The sequence below is a fragment of the Heptranchias perlo genome, unplaced genomic scaffold (genome assembly GCF_035084215.1).
Source record: "Heptranchias perlo isolate sHepPer1 unplaced genomic scaffold, sHepPer1.hap1 HAP1_SCAFFOLD_442, whole genome shotgun sequence".
Lineage (NCBI taxonomy): Eukaryota > Metazoa > Chordata > Chondrichthyes > Hexanchiformes > Hexanchidae > Heptranchias > Heptranchias perlo.
Window position 1 is genome coordinate 80,001 of NW_027139456.1, and position 17,500 is coordinate 97,500.

General features: G+C 53.1%; 8 pseudogenes; all 8 read right to left on the reverse strand.

Annotated features, from left to right (window-relative positions):
* Window positions 1-1,084: 1,084 nt before the first annotated feature.
* On the reverse strand, window positions 1,085-1,201 carry LOC137313180 (U2 spliceosomal RNA; annotated as a pseudogene).
* Window positions 1,202-2,166: 965 nt separating this feature from the next.
* On the reverse strand, window positions 2,167-2,283 carry LOC137313159 (U2 spliceosomal RNA; annotated as a pseudogene).
* Window positions 2,284-3,565: 1,282 nt separating this feature from the next.
* LOC137313134 (U2 spliceosomal RNA) lies at window positions 3,566-3,682 on the reverse strand (annotated as a pseudogene).
* Window positions 3,683-8,165: 4,483 nt separating this feature from the next.
* Window positions 8,166-8,282, reverse strand: LOC137313181 (U2 spliceosomal RNA; annotated as a pseudogene).
* A 965-nt stretch (window positions 8,283-9,247) lies between these two features.
* LOC137313161 (U2 spliceosomal RNA) lies at window positions 9,248-9,364 on the reverse strand (annotated as a pseudogene).
* A 1,282-nt stretch (window positions 9,365-10,646) lies between these two features.
* On the reverse strand, window positions 10,647-10,763 carry LOC137313135 (U2 spliceosomal RNA; annotated as a pseudogene).
* A 4,483-nt stretch (window positions 10,764-15,246) lies between these two features.
* On the reverse strand, window positions 15,247-15,363 carry LOC137313183 (U2 spliceosomal RNA; annotated as a pseudogene).
* Window positions 15,364-16,328: 965 nt separating this feature from the next.
* On the reverse strand, window positions 16,329-16,445 carry LOC137313162 (U2 spliceosomal RNA; annotated as a pseudogene).
* Window positions 16,446-17,500: the final 1,055 nt, after the last annotated feature.

A 17,500-nucleotide genomic window follows, 5' to 3' on the forward strand; every position in this document is an offset into this window, starting at 1 on the left:
AAAGCGAGCCGGGGGCCCCCGGTTTTTCTGTCCCACCTGGAGACTGATATCTCGGGAAGGCCGAGGCCGATTTCCTCCGGGTACGGCTGGTCGCGTGCGGCCGGACCAGGCGCAGCGGACGGTAGCGAGCGGTCGGAGGTGCGGCGCTGCCCGCCGGAGGTACAGCGAAAGTCTGCGAACCGCTTTCCGCCTCCTCTCACCGCACGGCTCTCCATTTCACCCACTGGCGGATTTTCACCCTCCGACTGCTCGCTACCGTCCGCTGCGCCTGGTCCGGGCCCTGTCCGTTGTCATGTTAATGGCAGAGCGGGGCAGGACTGCTTTCACCAGGAACCCGGTTTTCTGGGTCAGAGGTTCCAGGGGAACTGTTTTGTGCGGACTTCCCTGTGTCCGTCCCTCCATGCCTTCCCCCCAGGACTTCCTTCTGAACACCTTTGTCGTTTGAGCGAGGGCCAAAAGCCTGCCTGTGAAAGGGAAGGATCAGCCGGTCGGACCCCTGCTGGTCGCTGCTGCCAGTGCAGCAGGCGTGCGTGTGTCCTCGGCCTCGTGTCCAGGTCCCTCAGGGACTTGAGGCAGCTCTCCCCGGTGGTCTCGTGGTCAGGACCGGGCTTCGACTCCCGGTTGGGGGGGGATGACTTTCTGCTGCAGATTAATTGGCACCTCTGAAAGAAAGTCTCCCCTCCTGAGCGTAAAGCTCCACCCTCACCACCACCACCACCGCCTTTTCCTCCCCTTGACAGACAGACAGACAGACAGTCAGTCCAGTTCGGGAGCGCAGCTTTCATTTGGAAGCAGACCCTGCTTGTTTCAAGTCAACGACGCCAAGTTATTTTGCACTTTGAATTATATCGCTACGTGCGAGCGGCACTCAGCCTTGGAGAAGAAAAAAATACCACTGAGCTGAGAAAGTTCTTTTTAAAAAGGTTTCCTTCCACAGCAGCTCTGAGTGAGAGAGAGAGAGGGAGAGAGAGAGAGAGAGAGATATCAGCTTTATTCTCAGTAATAATACACACACACACACACACACACACACACACAGAGACACTGGGAAAGAGCTGATTTTCCTTTTGAATATCTCCCCACGGGGAGCTGCACCGTTCCCAGAGACACTGCAATACTGGGTCGATGCGTGGAGTGGACGGAGCAAGCCCCTATTCCATCTCCCTGTTCTAAAAATCAATTAAAAATAATAATAAATAATATGTGTGTGTGTGTGTGTGTGTGTGTGTGTGTGTGTGTCGGTGTCAGTATCAGTCAGTGAGTCAGTGTCTCTCTCTCTCTCTCTCTCTCTCTCTCTCACTCAGAGCTGCTGTGGAAGGAAACTTTTTTAAAAAGAACTTGCTTATTGAAAGAAAGATGTGTCTCAAGCTGCCGGGCCCTGTCCATTGTCATGTCAATGGCAGGACTGCTTTCACCAGGAACCCGTTTTTCTGGGTCAGAGGTTCCAGGGGACCTGTTTTGTGCGGACTTCCCTGTGTCCGTCCCTCCATGCCTTCCCCCCAGGACTTCCTTCTGAACACCTTTGTCGTTTCAGCGAGGGCCAAAAGCCTGCCTGTGAAAGGGAAGGATCAGCCGGTCAGCCCCCTGTTGGTCGCTGCTGCCAGTGCAGCAGGCGTGCGTGTGTATTCGGCCTCGTGTCCAGGTCCCTCAGGGACTTGAGGCAACTCTCCCCGGTGGTCTCGTGGTCAGGACCGGGCTTCGAATCCCGGTCGGGGGGGATGACTTTCTGCTGCAGATTAATTGGCACCTCTGAAAGAAAGTCTCCCCTCCTGAGCGTAAAGCTCCACCCTCACCACCACCGCCGCCTTTTCCACCCCTTGACAAACAGACAGACAGACAGACAGACAGTCAGTCCAGTTCGGGAGCGCAGCTTTCATTTGGAAGCAGACCCTGCTTGTTTCAAGTCAACGACGCCAAGTTATTTTGCACTTTGAATTATATCGCTACGTGCGAGCGGCACTCAGCCTTGGAGAAGAAAAAAATACCACTGAGCTGAGAAAGGTCTTTTTAAAACGGTTTCCTTCCACAGCAGCTCTGAGTGAGAGAGAGAGAGAGAGAGAGAGAGATATCAGCTTTATTCTCAGTAATAATACACACACACACACACACACACACACACAGAGACACTGGGAAAGAGCTGTTTTTCCTTTTGAATATCTCCCCACAGGGAGCTGCACCGTTCCCAGAAACACTGCAATACTGGGTCGATGCGTGGAGTGGACAGAGCAAGCCCCTAGTCCATCTCCCTGTTCCAAAAATCAATTTAAAATAATAATAAATAATATGTGTGTGTGTGTGTGTGTGTGTGTCGGTGTCAGTATCAGTCAGTCAGTCAGTGTCTCTCTCTCTCTCTCCCTCACACTCAGAGCTGCTGTGGAAGGAAACTTTTTTAAAAAGAACTTGCATATTGAAAGAAAGATGTGTCTCAAGCTGCCGGGCCCTGTCCATTGTCATGTCAATGGCAGGACTGCTTTCACCAGGAACCCGGTTTTGTGGGTCAGAGGTTCCAAAGGACCTGTTTTGTGCGGACTTCCCTGTGTCCGTCCCTCCCTGCCTGCCTTCCCCCCAGGACTTCCTTCTGAACAGCTTTGTCGTTTAAAATAATAATAAATAATATGTGTGTGTGTGTGTGTGTGTGTGTGTGTGTCGGTGTCAGTATCAGTCAGTGAGTCAGTGTCTCTCTCTCTCTCTCTCTCACTCAGAGCTGCTGTGGAAGGAAACTTTTTTAAAAAGAACTTGCTTATTGAAAGAAAGATGTGTCTCAAGCTGCCGGGCCCTGTCCATTGTCATGTCAATGGCAGGACTGCTTTCACCAGGAACCCGGTTTTCTGGGTCAGAGGTTCCAGGGGACCTGTTTTGTGCGGACTTCCCTGTGTCCGTCCCTCCCTGCCTGCCTTCCCCCCAGGACTTCCTTCTGAACACCTTTGTCGTTTCAGCGAGGGCCAAAAGCCTGCCTGTGAAAGGGAAGGATCAGCCGGTCAGCCCCCTGTTGGTCGCTGCTGCCAGTGCAGCAGGCGTGCGTGTGTATTCGGCCTCGTGTCCAGGTCCCTCAGGGACTTGAGGCAACTCTCCCCGGTGGTCTCGTGGTCAGGACCGGGCTTCGAATCCCGGTCGGGGGGGATGGCTTTCTGCTGCAGATTAATTGGCACCTCTGAAAGAAAGTCTCCCCTCCTGAGCGTAAAGCTCCACCCTTAACCACCACCGCCGCCTTTTCCACCCCTTGACAAACAGACAGACAGACAGACAGACAGTCAGTCCAGTTCGGGAGCGCAGCTTTCATTTGGAAGCAGACCCTGCTTGTTTAAAGTCAACGACGCCAAGTTATTTTGCACTTTGAATTATATCGCTACGTGCGAGCGGCACTCAGCCTTGGAGAAGAAAAAAATACCACTGAGCTGAGAAAGGTCTTTTTAAAACGGTTTCCTTCCACAGCAGCTCTGAGTGAGAGAGAGAGAGAGAGAGAGAGAGATATCAGCTTTATTCTCAGTAATAATACACACACACACACACACACACACAGAGACACTGGGAAAGAGCTGTTTTTCCTTTTGAATATCTCCCCACGGGGAGCTGCACCGTTCCCAGAAACACTGCAATACTGGGTCGATGCGTGGAGTGGACGGAGCAAGCCCCTAGTCCATCTCCCTGTTCTAAAAATCAATTAAAAATAATAATAAATAATATGTGTGTGTGTGTGTGTGTGTGTCGGTGTCAGTATCAGTCAGTGAGCCAGTGTCTCTCTCTCTCTCTCTCTCTCTCTCACTCAGAGCTGCTGTGGAAGGAAACTTTTTTAAAAAGAACTTGCTTATTGAAAGAAAGATGTGTCTCAAGCTGCCGGGCCCTGTCCATTGTCATGTCAATGGCAGGACTGCTTTCACCAGGAACCCGGTTTTCTGGGTCAGAGGTTCCAGGGGACCTGTTTTGTGCGGACTTCCCTGTGTCCGTCCCTCCCTGCCTGCCTTCCCCCCAGGACTTCCTTCTGAACACCTTTGTCGTTTAAAATAATAATAAATAATATGTGTGTGTGTGTGTCGGTGTCAGTATCAGTCAGTCAGTCAGTCAGTGTCTCTCTCTCTCTCTCTCTCTCTCACACTCAGAGCTGCTGTGGAAGGAAACTTTTTTAAAAAGAACTTGCTTATTGAAAGAAAGATGTGTCTCAAGCTGCCGGGCCCTGTCCATTGTCATGTCAGTGGCAGGACTGCTTTCACCAGGAACCCTTCCCTGCCATTGCAGTGTTGATTTGGTCCTTATGCAAATTTAGGGGCGGAGCCAGCACACAAACGACCAATCACAGCAAAGTCCGCACTTTGCGAGCGCACGAGGTCGCGGCCAGCGTTCCAGTCCGCTCAGATCCAAATAAGCCCGAAAAGGAACACGCTCGATCTTAGCCAAAAGGCCGAGAAGCGATACCGCGCTCGATGCGAATTGATCTCGGGTCCTGTTTGCCCTCCCTCTTTGTTCTCTGGCTGCCGGTGTTGAAAGCAGTCTCGAAGCACTGCCGTTCTCTCCCACTCTGGCCACATTTTTTGCCACCGTTTCTAATTGCAACAGTGGATGAGTTTAAAGAAGTTGCCGTTTTTTCCTTTCTTGCCAGGATTGCTTGACAGATTGGTAAATTTGCCAGTAGGCCACCGATCAGATGGGAGAGGGTTGTGTCTCAACGGACCTCCGTCAGTCAGTCTCAGTCACTAACGAACTGCCGTGGAAGGAAACCTCTTTGAGTAAAACTAGTGACGTGACGTGTCTCACAATGAGCGAGCGAGTGAGATTGCAACGGCCAATTGAGAAAGAGGTGAGGTGCTGACAATCAGCAGCTCGTGTTGAAACATTCATTCCACGGCAGGCAAGACCAATCAAAAAAAATACTGCAGATGCTGGCTCGGCTCGGCTGGGCTGGCTGGCTGGCTGGCTGGCTGGCTGGAAATGGGAAATAAAAACACAAGGCGTGTTAAAGGCTGGTTAAACTGTCGAAAGAAACAAGGCGTTAATGTTTCAGAAGCGCCTATTGAAAGACGTCTCTCAAGCTGCTCCCTGACTGGGCCCTGTCCGTTGTCATGTTAATCGCTGGTTAAACTGTCGGAAGAAACAAGGCGTTAATGTTTCAGAAGTGCCTATTGAAAGGTGTCTCTCAAGCTGCTCCCTGACTGGGCCCTGTCCGTTGTCATGTTAATCCCAGGGCGGGGGCGGGACTGCTTTGACCGGGAGACCTGTTTTCTGGGACGCAGGTGTGACATTCCAGGGAGGCACCTACTTTGTGCTGATTCGAAACGACCACGACAACGGCAACTTGCAGTTCTATATTACAACAACAACAACGCGCGTGTGGTAGTTGGGAGGGGCTGCGTTCGCGCTCTCCCCCCTGCATTGAAACTCAAAGTTCGATTTTCAATCCCATAGTCCACCAATCGGATGGGAGACGGTGTGTGTGTGTGTGTGTGTGTGTGTGTGTCAGTGTCAGTGTCAGTGTCAGTGTCAGTGTCAGTGTCAGTCAGTGTCTCTCTCTCTCTCTCTCTCTCTCTCACTCTTACTCAGAGCTGCTGTGGAAGGAAACCTTTTTAAAAAGAACTTGCATATTGAAAAAAAGATGTGTCTCAAGCTGCCGGGGCCCTGTCCATTGTCACGTTAATGGCAGGACGGGGCAGGACTGCTTTGACCAGGAGACCTGTTTTCTGGGACGCAGGTGTGAGATTCCAGGGGACCTGCTTTGTGCTGATTTCCCTGCCTCCCTCCCTCCCCCCCAGGACTTCCTTCTGAACACCTTTGTCGTTTGAGCGAGGGCCAAAAGCCTGCCTGTGAAAGGGAAGGATCAGCCGGTCAGCCCCCTGCTGGTCGCTGCTGCCAGTGCAGCAGGCGTGCGTGTGTCCTCGGCCTCGTGTCCAGGTCCCTCAGGGACTTGAGGCAGCTCTCCCCGGTGGTCTCGTGGTCAGGACCGGGCTTCGAATCCCAGTCGGGGGGGGATGACTTTCTGCTGCAGATTAATTGGCATGAAGGAAAGTCTCCCCTCCTGAGCGTAAAGCTCCACCCTCACCACCACCACCACCGCCTTTTCCTCCCCTTGACAAACGGACAGACAGACAGTCAGACAGTCAGTCCAGTTCGGGAGCGCAGCTTTCATTAAGCAATGGCGTTTGTGACAACTCATCGTCTGACAGGTTGATGATTTCCCCACACGCCTCCTGCCGAATAAAAGGCTCACCCTCCCGGACACTACCCCCAGAATCACCCACCCCCCCCCCCCCCGGGGTGAATATTAAGCCCGAGAACACCGACTGTAACCAACCGCAGTGAAAAGTTGAAGTGGCAACTCATTAACCAGATTTATTTTGGGCAACTCATTAACCAGATTTTTTGTTCATTTGGTTTATGAGTTGCCAAGTGTAAATCTGGTTAATGAGTTGCCACTTCAACTTTTCACTGCGGTTGGTTACAGTCGGTGTTCTCGGGCTTAATATTCGCCCCGGGGGGGGGGGGGTGTATAGCGGGCGATGGCCGGTGTGGAGTGCGTTTTTTGGGGGTTGATTTTCACTTTGCCTCGCTGGTGGAATTTGTGGGAGGCAGGCAAGGGGATTGGTGTGGGCTGGTGGGCGGCAAGGGAGATGCTTGCTTCGGGGTGTTATCCTCACTTTGGTCCGCTGGTGAGAGTAGGCAGCGGCAGGCCGGCAGGCAGGCAGGCAGGCAAGTGTGATGTAGTGTGGGGTGCAGTGCGGTGCAGTGCAGTGCGGTGCTGCCCTGTCGTTTATGAAAGGTTGTAATGACACTGCTTTGCAGCTGACCATGTCCACTGATTTGTGACGCCCGTATGGAGGCTGATATCTCAGGAGGGCCGAGGCCGATTTCCTCCGGGGACGGCTCGTCGCGTGCGGCAGGACGAGGCGCAGCGGACGGTACCGGGCGCTCGGAGGTGCGGCGCTGCCCGCCGGAGGTACAGCGAAAGGCTGCAAACCGCTTTCCGCCTGCTAACTCGGCGGCCGTCAGACCGACCGACTCCGCTTTACCACCGGAGCTAGAGTCGGGCAAGGGGCACCGAAGGGTACCGGAAGGATCGCGTTCGCACGCCGGGAAGTCGACTAGCGGGCCGCTGAAAGCGAGCCGGGGGCCCCCGGTTTTTCTGTCCCACCTGGAGACTGATATCTCGGGAAGGCCGAGGCCGATTTCCTCCGGGTACGGCTGGTCGCGTGCGGCCGGACCAGGCGCAGCGGACGGTAGCGAGCGGTCGGAGGTGCGGCGCTGCCCGCCGGAGGTACAGCGAAAGTCTGCGAACCGCTTTCCGCCTCCTCTCACCGCACGGCTCTCCATTTCACCCACTGGCGGATTTTCACCCTCCGACTGCTCGCTACCGTCCGCTGCGCCTGGTCCGGGCCCTGTCCGTTGTCATGTTAATGGCAGAGCGGGGCAGGACTGCTTTCACCAGGAACCCGGTTTTCTGGGTCAGAGGTTCCAGGGGAACTGTTTTGTGCGGACTTCCCTGTGTCCGTCCCTCCATGCCTTCCCCCCAGGACTTCCTTCTGAACACCTTTGTCGTTTGAGCGAGGGCCAAAAGCCTGCCTGTGAAAGGGAAGGATCAGCCGGTCGGACCCCTGCTGGTCGCTGCTGCCAGTGCAGCAGGCGTGCGTGTGTCCTCGGCCTCGTGTCCAGGTCCCTCAGGGACTTGAGGCAACTCTCCCCGGTGGTCTCGTGGTCAGGACCGGGCTTCGACTCCCGGTTGGGGGGGGATGACTTTCTGCTGCAGATTAATTGGCACCTCTGAAAGAAAGTCTCCCCTCCTGAGCGTAAAGCTCCACCCTCACCACCACCACCACCGCCTTTTCCTCCCCTTGACAGACAGACAGACAGACAGTCAGTCCAGTTCGGGAGCGCAGCTTTCATTTGGAAGCAGACCCTGCTTGTTTCAAGTCAACGACGCCAAGTTATTTTGCACTTTGAATTATATCGCTACGTGCGAGCGGCACTCAGCCTTGGAGAAGAAAAAAATACCACTGAGCTGAGAAAGTTCTTTTTAAAAAGGTTTCCTTCCACAGCAGCTCTGAGTGAGAGAGAGAGAGGGAGAGAGAGAGAGAGAGAGATATCAGCTTTATTCTCAGTAATAATACACACACACACACACACACACACACACACAGAGACACTGGGAAAGAGCTGATTTTCCTTTTGAATATCTCCCCACGGGGAGCTGCACCGTTCCCAGAGACACTGCAATACTGGGTCGATGCGTGGAGTGGACGGAGCAAGCCCCTATTCCATCTCCCTGTTCTAAAAATCAATTAAAAATAATAATAAATAATATGTGTGTGTGTGTGTGTGTGTGTGTGTGTGTGTGTGTCGGTGTCAGTATCAGTCAGTGAGTCAGTGTCTCTCTCTCTCTCTCTCTCTCTCTCTCTCACTCAGAGCTGCTGTGGAAGGAAACTTTTTTAAAAAGAACTTGCTTATTGAAAGAAAGATGTGTCTCAAGCTGCCGGGCCCTGTCCATTGTCATGTCAATGGCAGGACTGCTTTCACCAGGAACCCGTTTTTCTGGGTCAGAGGTTCCAGGGGACCTGTTTTGTGCGGACTTCCCTGTGTCCGTCCCTCCATGCCTTCCCCCCAGGACTTCCTTCTGAACACCTTTGTCGTTTCAGCGAGGGCCAAAAGCCTGCCTGTGAAAGGGAAGGATCAGCCGGTCAGCCCCCTGTTGGTCGCTGCTGCCAGTGCAGCAGGCGTGCGTGTGTATTCGGCCTCGTGTCCAGGTCCCTCAGGGACTTGAGGCAACTCTCCCCGGTGGTCTCGTGGTCAGGACCGGGCTTCGAATCCCGGTCGGGGGGGATGACTTTCTGCTGCAGATTAATTGGCACCTCTGAAAGAAAGTCTCCCCTCCTGAGCGTAAAGCTCCACCCTCACCACCACCGCCGCCTTTTCCACCCCTTGACAAACAGACAGACAGACAGACAGACAGTCAGTCCAGTTCGGGAGCGCAGCTTTCATTTGGAAGCAGACCCTGCTTGTTTCAAGTCAACGACGCCAAGTTATTTTGCACTTTGAATTATATCGCTACGTGCGAGCGGCACTCAGCCTTGGAGAAGAAAAAAATACCACTGAGCTGAGAAAGGTCTTTTTAAAACGGTTTCCTTCCACAGCAGCTCTGAGTGAGAGAGAGAGAGAGAGAGAGAGAGATATCAGCTTTATTCTCAGTAATAATACACACACACACACACACACACACACACAGAGACACTGGGAAAGAGCTGTTTTTCCTTTTGAATATCTCCCCACAGGGAGCTGCACCGTTCCCAGAAACACTGCAATACTGGGTCGATGCGTGGAGTGGACAGAGCAAGCCCCTAGTCCATCTCCCTGTTCCAAAAATCAATTTAAAATAATAATAAATAATATGTGTGTGTGTGTGTGTGTGTGTGTCGGTGTCAGTATCAGTCAGTCAGTCAGTGTCTCTCTCTCTCTCTCCCTCACACTCAGAGCTGCTGTGGAAGGAAACTTTTTTAAAAAGAACTTGCATATTGAAAGAAAGATGTGTCTCAAGCTGCCGGGCCCTGTCCATTGTCATGTCAATGGCAGGACTGCTTTCACCAGGAACCCGGTTTTGTGGGTCAGAGGTTCCAAAGGACCTGTTTTGTGCGGACTTCCCTGTGTCCGTCCCTCCCTGCCTGCCTTCCCCCCAGGACTTCCTTCTGAACAGCTTTGTCGTTTAAAATAATAATAAATAATATGTGTGTGTGTGTGTGTGTGTGTGTGTGTGTCGGTGTCAGTATCAGTCAGTGAGTCAGTGTCTCTCTCTCTCTCTCTCTCACTCAGAGCTGCTGTGGAAGGAAACTTTTTTAAAAAGAACTTGCTTATTGAAAGAAAGATGTGTCTCAAGCTGCCGGGCCCTGTCCATTGTCATGTCAATGGCAGGACTGCTTTCACCAGGAACCCGGTTTTCTGGGTCAGAGGTTCCAGGGGACCTGTTTTGTGCGGACTTCCCTGTGTCCGTCCCTCCCTGCCTGCCTTCCCCCCAGGACTTCCTTCTGAACACCTTTGTCGTTTCAGCGAGGGCCAAAAGCCTGCCTGTGAAAGGGAAGGATCAGCCGGTCAGCCCCCTGTTGGTCGCTGCTGCCAGTGCAGCAGGCGTGCGTGTGTATTCGGCCTCGTGTCCAGGTCCCTCAGGGACTTGAGGCAACTCTCCCCGGTGGTCTCGTGGTCAGGACCGGGCTTCGAATCCCGGTCGGGGGGGATGGCTTTCTGCTGCAGATTAATTGGCACCTCTGAAAGAAAGTCTCCCCTCCTGAGCGTAAAGCTCCACCCTTAACCACCACCGCCGCCTTTTCCACCCCTTGACAAACAGACAGACAGACAGACAGACAGTCAGTCCAGTTCGGGAGCGCAGCTTTCATTTGGAAGCAGACCCTGCTTGTTTAAAGTCAACGACGCCAAGTTATTTTGCACTTTGAATTATATCGCTACGTGCGAGCGGCACTCAGCCTTGGAGAAGAAAAAAATACCACTGAGCTGAGAAAGGTCTTTTTAAAACGGTTTCCTTCCACAGCAGCTCTGAGTGAGAGAGAGAGAGAGAGAGAGAGAGATATCAGCTTTATTCTCAGTAATAATACACACACACACACACACACACACAGAGACACTGGGAAAGAGCTGTTTTTCCTTTTGAATATCTCCCCACGGGGAGCTGCACCGTTCCCAGAAACACTGCAATACTGGGTCGATGCGTGGAGTGGACGGAGCAAGCCCCTAGTCCATCTCCCTGTTCTAAAAATCAATTAAAAATAATAATAAATAATATGTGTGTGTGTGTGTGTGTGTGTCGGTGTCAGTATCAGTCAGTGAGCCAGTGTCTCTCTCTCTCTCTCTCTCTCTCTCACTCAGAGCTGCTGTGGAAGGAAACTTTTTTAAAAAGAACTTGCTTATTGAAAGAAAGATGTGTCTCAAGCTGCCGGGCCCTGTCCATTGTCATGTCAATGGCAGGACTGCTTTCACCAGGAACCCGGTTTTCTGGGTCAGAGGTTCCAGGGGACCTGTTTTGTGCGGACTTCCCTGTGTCCGTCCCTCCCTGCCTGCCTTCCCCCCAGGACTTCCTTCTGAACACCTTTGTCGTTTAAAATAATAATAAATAATATGTGTGTGTGTGTGTCGGTGTCAGTATCAGTCAGTCAGTCAGTCAGTGTCTCTCTCTCTCTCTCTCTCTCTCACACTCAGAGCTGCTGTGGAAGGAAACTTTTTTAAAAAGAACTTGCTTATTGAAAGAAAGATGTGTCTCAAGCTGCCGGGCCCTGTCCATTGTCATGTCAGTGGCAGGACTGCTTTCACCAGGAACCCTTCCCTGCCATTGCAGTGTTGATTTGGTCCTTATGCAAATTTAGGGGCGGAGCCAGCACACAAACGACCAATCACAGCAAAGTCCGCACTTTGCGAGCGCACGAGGTCGCGGCCAGCGTTCCAGTCCGCTCAGATCCAAATAAGCCCGAAAAGGAACACGCTCGATCTTAGCCAAAAGGCCGAGAAGCGATACCGCGCTCGATGCGAATTGATCTCGGGTCCTGTTTGCCCTCCCTCTTTGTTCTCTGGCTGCCGGTGTTGAAAGCAGTCTCGAAGCACTGCCGTTCTCTCCCACTCTGGCCACATTTTTTGCCACCGTTTCTAATTGCAACAGTGGATGAGTTTAAAGAAGTTGCCGTTTTTTCCTTTCTTGCCAGGATTGCTTGACAGATTGGTAAATTTGCCAGTAGGCCACCGATCAGATGGGAGAGGGTTGTGTCTCAACGGACCTCCGTCAGTCAGTCTCAGTCACTAACGAACTGCCGTGGAAGGAAACCTCTTTGAGTAAAACTAGTGACGTGACGTGTCTCACAATGAGCGAGCGAGTGAGATTGCAACGGCCAATTGAGAAAGAGGTGAGGTGCTGACAATCAGCAGCTCGTGTTGAAACATTCATTCCACGGCAGGCAAGACCAATCAAAAAAAATACTGCAGATGCTGGCTCGGCTCGGCTGGGCTGGCTGGCTGGCTGGCTGGCTGGCTGGAAATGGGAAATAAAAACACAAGGCGTGTTAAAGGCTGGTTAAACTGTCGAAAGAAACAAGGCGTTAATGTTTCAGAAGCGCCTATTGAAAGACGTCTCTCAAGCTGCTCCCTGACTGGGCCCTGTCCGTTGTCATGTTAATCGCTGGTTAAACTGTCGGAAGAAACAAGGCGTTAATGTTTCAGAAGTGCCTATTGAAAGGTGTCTCTCAAGCTGCTCCCTGACTGGGCCCTGTCCGTTGTCATGTTAATCCCAGGGCGGGGGCGGGACTGCTTTGACCGGGAGACCTGTTTTCTGGGACGCAGGTGTGACATTCCAGGGAGGCACCTACTTTGTGCTGATTCGAAACGACCACGACAACGGCAACTTGCAGTTCTATATTACAACAACAACAACGCGCGTGTGGTAGTTGGGAGGGGCTGCGTTCGCGCTCTCCCCCCTGCATTGAAACTCAAAGTTCGATTTTCAATCCCATAGTCCACCAATCGGATGGGAGACGGTGTGTGTGTGTGTGTGTGTGTGTGTGTGTCAGTGTCAGTGTCAGTGTCAGTGTCAGTGTCAGTGTCAGTCAGTGTCTCTCTCTCTCTCTCTCTCTCTCTCACTCTTACTCAGAGCTGCTGTGGAAGGAAACCTTTTTAAAAAGAACTTGCATATTGAAAAAAAGATGTGTCTCAAGCTGCCGGGGCCCTGTCCATTGTCACGTTAATGGCAGGACGGGGCAGGACTGCTTTGACCAGGAGACCTGTTTTCTGGGACGCAGGTGTGAGATTCCAGGGGACCTGCTTTGTGCTGATTTCCCTGCCTCCCTCCCTCCCCCCCAGGACTTCCTTCTGAACACCTTTGTCGTTTGAGCGAGGGCCAAAAGCCTGCCTGTGAAAGGGAAGGATCAGCCGGTCAGCCCCCTGCTGGTCGCTGCTGCCAGTGCAGCAGGCGTGCGTGTGTCCTCGGCCTCGTGTCCAGGTCCCTCAGGGACTTGAGGCAGCTCTCCCCGGTGGTCTCGTGGTCAGGACCGGGCTTCGAATCCCAGTCGGGGGGGGATGACTTTCTGCTGCAGATTAATTGGCATGAAGGAAAGTCTCCCCTCCTGAGCGTAAAGCTCCACCCTCACCACCACCACCACCGCCTTTTCCTCCCCTTGACAAACGGACAGACAGACAGTCAGACAGTCAGTCCAGTTCGGGAGCGCAGCTTTCATTAAGCAATGGCGTTTGTGACAACTCATCGTCTGACAGGTTGATGATTTCCCCACACGCCTCCTGCCGAATAAAAGGCTCACCCTCCCGGACACTACCCCCAGAATCACCCACCCCCCCCCCCCCCGGGGTGAATATTAAGCCCGAGAACACCGACTGTAACCAACCGCAGTGAAAAGTTGAAGTGGCAACTCATTAACCAGATTTATTTTGGGCAACTCATTAACCAGATTTTTTGTTCATTTGGTTTATGAGTTGCCAAGTGTAAATCTGGTTAATGAGTTGCCACTTCAACTTTTCACTGCGGTTGGTTACAGTCGGTGTTCTCGGGCTTAATATTCGCCCCGGGGGGGGGGGGGTGTATAGCGGGCGATGGCCGGTGTGGAGTGCGTTTTTTGGGGGTTGATTTTCACTTTGCCTCGCTGGTGGAATTTGTGGGAGGCAGGCAAGGGGATTGGTGTGGGCTGGTGGGCGGCAAGGGAGATGCTTGCTTCGGGGTGTTATCCTCACTTTGGTCCGCTGGTGAGAGTAGGCAGCGGCAGGCCGGCAGGCAGGCAGGCAGGCAAGTGTGATGTAGTGTGGGGTGCAGTGCGGTGCAGTGCAGTGCGGTGCTGCCCTGTCGTTTATGAAAGGTTGTAATGACACTGCTTTGCAGCTGACCATGTCCACTGATTTGTGACGCCCGTATGGAGGCTGATATCTCAGGAGGGCCGAGGCCGATTTCCTCCGGGGACGGCTCGTCGCGTGCGGCAGGACGAGGCGCAGCGGACGGTACCGGGCGCTCGGAGGTGCGGCGCTGCCCGCCGGAGGTACAGCGAAAGGCTGCAAACCGCTTTCCGCCTGCTAACTCGGCGGCCGTCAGACCGACCGACTCCGCTTTACCACCGGAGCTAGAGTCGGGCAAGGGGCACCGAAGGGTACCGGAAGGATCGCGTTCGCACGCCGGGAAGTCGACTAGCGGGCCGCTGAAAGCGAGCCGGGGGCCCCCGGTTTTTCTGTCCCACCTGGAGACTGATATCTCGGGAAGGCCGAGGCCGATTTCCTCCGGGTACGGCTGGTCGCGTGCGGCCGGACCAGGCGCAGCGGACGGTAGCGAGCGGTCGGAGGTGCGGCGCTGCCCGCCGGAGGTACAGCGAAAGTCTGCGAACCGCTTTCCGCCTCCTCTCACCGCACGGCTCTCCATTTCACCCACTGGCGGATTTTCACCCTCCGACTGCTCGCTACCGTCCGCTGCGCCTGGTCCGGGCCCTGTCCGTTGTCATGTTAATGGCAGAGCGGGGCAGGACTGCTTTCACCAGGAACCCGGTTTTCTGGGTCAGAGGTTCCAGGGGAACTGTTTTGTGCGGACTTCCCTGTGTCCGTCCCTCCATGCCTTCCCCCCAGGACTTCCTTCTGAACACCTTTGTCGTTTGAGCGAGGGCCAAAAGCCTGCCTGTGAAAGGGAAGGATCAGCCGGTCGGACCCCTGCTGGTCGCTGCTGCCAGTGCAGCAGGCGTGCGTGTGTCCTCGGCCTCGTGTCCAGGTCCCTCAGGGACTTGAGGCAACTCTCCCCGGTGGTCTCGTGGTCAGGACCGGGCTTCGACTCCCGGTTGGGGGGGGATGACTTTCTGCTGCAGATTAATTGGCACCTCTGAAAGAAAGTCTCCCCTCCTGAGCGTAAAGCTCCACCCTCACCACCACCACCACCGCCTTTTCCTCCCCTTGACAGACAGACAGACAGACAGTCAGTCCAGTTCGGGAGCGCAGCTTTCATTTGGAAGCAGACCCTGCTTGTTTCAAGTCAACGACGCCAAGTTATTTTGCACTTTGAATTATATCGCTACGTGCGAGCGGCACTCAGCCTTGGAGAAGAAAAAAATACCACTGAGCTGAGAAAGTTCTTTTTAAAAAGGTTTCCTTCCACAGCAGCTCTGAGTGAGAGAGAGAGAGGGAGAGAGAGAGAGAGAGAGATATCAGCTTTATTCTCAGTAATAATACACACACACACACACACACACACACACACAGAGACACTGGGAAAGAGCTGATTTTCCTTTTGAATATCTCCCCACGGGGAGCTGCACCGTTCCCAGAGACACTGCAATACTGGGTCGATGCGTGGAGTGGACGGAGCAAGCCCCTATTCCATCTCCCTGTTCTAAAAATCAATTAAAAATAATAATAAATAATATGTGTGTGTGTGTGTGTGTGTGTGTGTGTGTGTGTGTCGGTGTCAGTATCAGTCAGTGAGTCAGTGTCTCTCTCTCTCTCTCTCTCTCTCTCTCTCACTCAGAGCTGCTGTGGAAGGAAACTTTTTTAAAAAGAACTTGCTTATTGAAAGAAAGATGTGTCTCAAGCTGCCGGGCCCTGTCCATTGTCATGTCAATGGCAGGACTGCTTTCACCAGGAACCCGTTTTTCTGGGTCAGAGGTTCCAGGGGACCTGTTTTGTGCGGACTTCCCTGTGTCCGTCCCTCCATGCCTTCCCCCCAGGACTTCCTTCTGAACACCTTTGTCGTTTCAGCGAGGGCCAAAAGCCTGCCTGTGAAAGGGAAGGATCAGCCGGTCAGCCCCCTGTTGGTCGCTGCTGCCAGTGCAGCAGGCGTGCGTGTGTATTCGGCCTCGTGTCCAGGTCCCTCAGGGACTTGAGGCAACTCTCCCCGGTGGTCTCGTGGTCAGGACCGGGCTTCGAATCCCGGTCGGGGGGGATGACTTTCTGCTGCAGATTAATTGGCACCTCTGAAAGAAAGTCTCCCCTCCTGAGCGTAAAGCTCCACCCTCACCACCACCGCCGCCTTTTCCACCCCTTGACAAACAGACAGACAGACAGACAGACAGTCAGTCCAGTTCGGGAGCGCAGCTTTCATTTGGAAGCAGACCCTGCTTGTTTCAAGTCAACGACGCCAAGTTATTTTGCACTTTGAATTATATCGCTACGTGCGAGCGGCACTCAGCCTTGGAGAAGAAAAAAATACCACTGAGCTGAGAAAGGTCTTTTTAAAACGGTTTCCTTCCACAGCAGCTCTGAGTGAGAGAGAGAGAGAGAGAGAGAGAGATATCAGCTTTATTCTCAGTAATAATACACACACACACACACACACACACACACAGAGACACTGGGAAAGAGCTGTTTTTCCTTTTGAATATCTCCCCACAGGGAGCTGCACCGTTCCCAGAAACACTGCAATACTGGGTCGATGCGTGGAGTGGACAGAGCAAGCCCCTAGTCCATCTCCCTGTTCCAAAAATCAATTTAAAATAATAATAAATAATATGTGTGTGTGTGTGTGTGTGTGTGTCGGTGTCAGTATCAGTCAGTCAGTCAGTGTCTCTCTCTCTCTCTCCCTCACACTCAGAGCTGCTGTGGAAGGAAACTTTTTTAAAAAGAACTTGCATATTGAAAGAAAGATGTGTCTCAAGCTGCCGGGCCCTGTCCATTGTCATGTCAATGGCAGGACTGCTTTCACCAGGAACCCGGTTTTGTGGGTCAGAGGTTCCAAAGGACCTGTTTTGTGCGGACTTCCCTGTGTCCGTCCCTCCCTGCCTGCCTTCCCCCCAGGACTTCCTTCTGAACAGCTTTGTCGTTTAAAATAATAATAAATAATATGTGTGTGTGTGTGTGTGTGTGTGTGTGTGTCGGTGTCAGTATCAGTCAGTGAGTCAGTGTCTCTCTCTCTCTCTCTCTCACTCAGAGCTGCTGTGGAAGGAAACTTTTTTAAAAAGAACTTGCTTATTGAAAGAAAGATGTGTCTCAAGCTGCCGGGCCCTGTCCATTGTCATGTCAATGGCAGGACTGCTTTCACCAGGAACCCGGTTTTCTGGGTCAGAGGTTCCAGGGGACCTGTTTTGTGCGGACTTCCCTGTGTCCGTCCCTCCCTGCCTGCCTTCCCCCCAGGACTTCCTTCTGAACACCTTTGTCGTTTCAGCGAGGGCCAAAAGCCTGCCTGTGAAAGGGAAGGATCAGCCGGTCAGCCCCCTGTTGGTCGCTGCTGCCAGTGCAGCAGGCGTGCGTGTGTATTCGGCCTCGTGTCCAGGTCCCTCAGGGACTTGAGGCAACTCTCCCCGGTGGTCTCGTGGTCAGGACCGGGCTTCGAATCCCGGTCGGGGGGGATGGCTTTCTGCTGCAGATTAATTGGCACCTCTGAAAGAAAGTCTCCCCTCCTGAGCGTAAAGCTCCACCCTTAACCACCACCGCCGCCTTTTCCACCCCTTGACAAACAGACAGACAGACAGACAGACAGTCAGTCCAGTTCGGGAGCGCAGCTTTCATTTGGAAGCAGACCCTGCTTGTTTAAAGTCAACGACGCCAAGTTATTTTGCACTTTGAA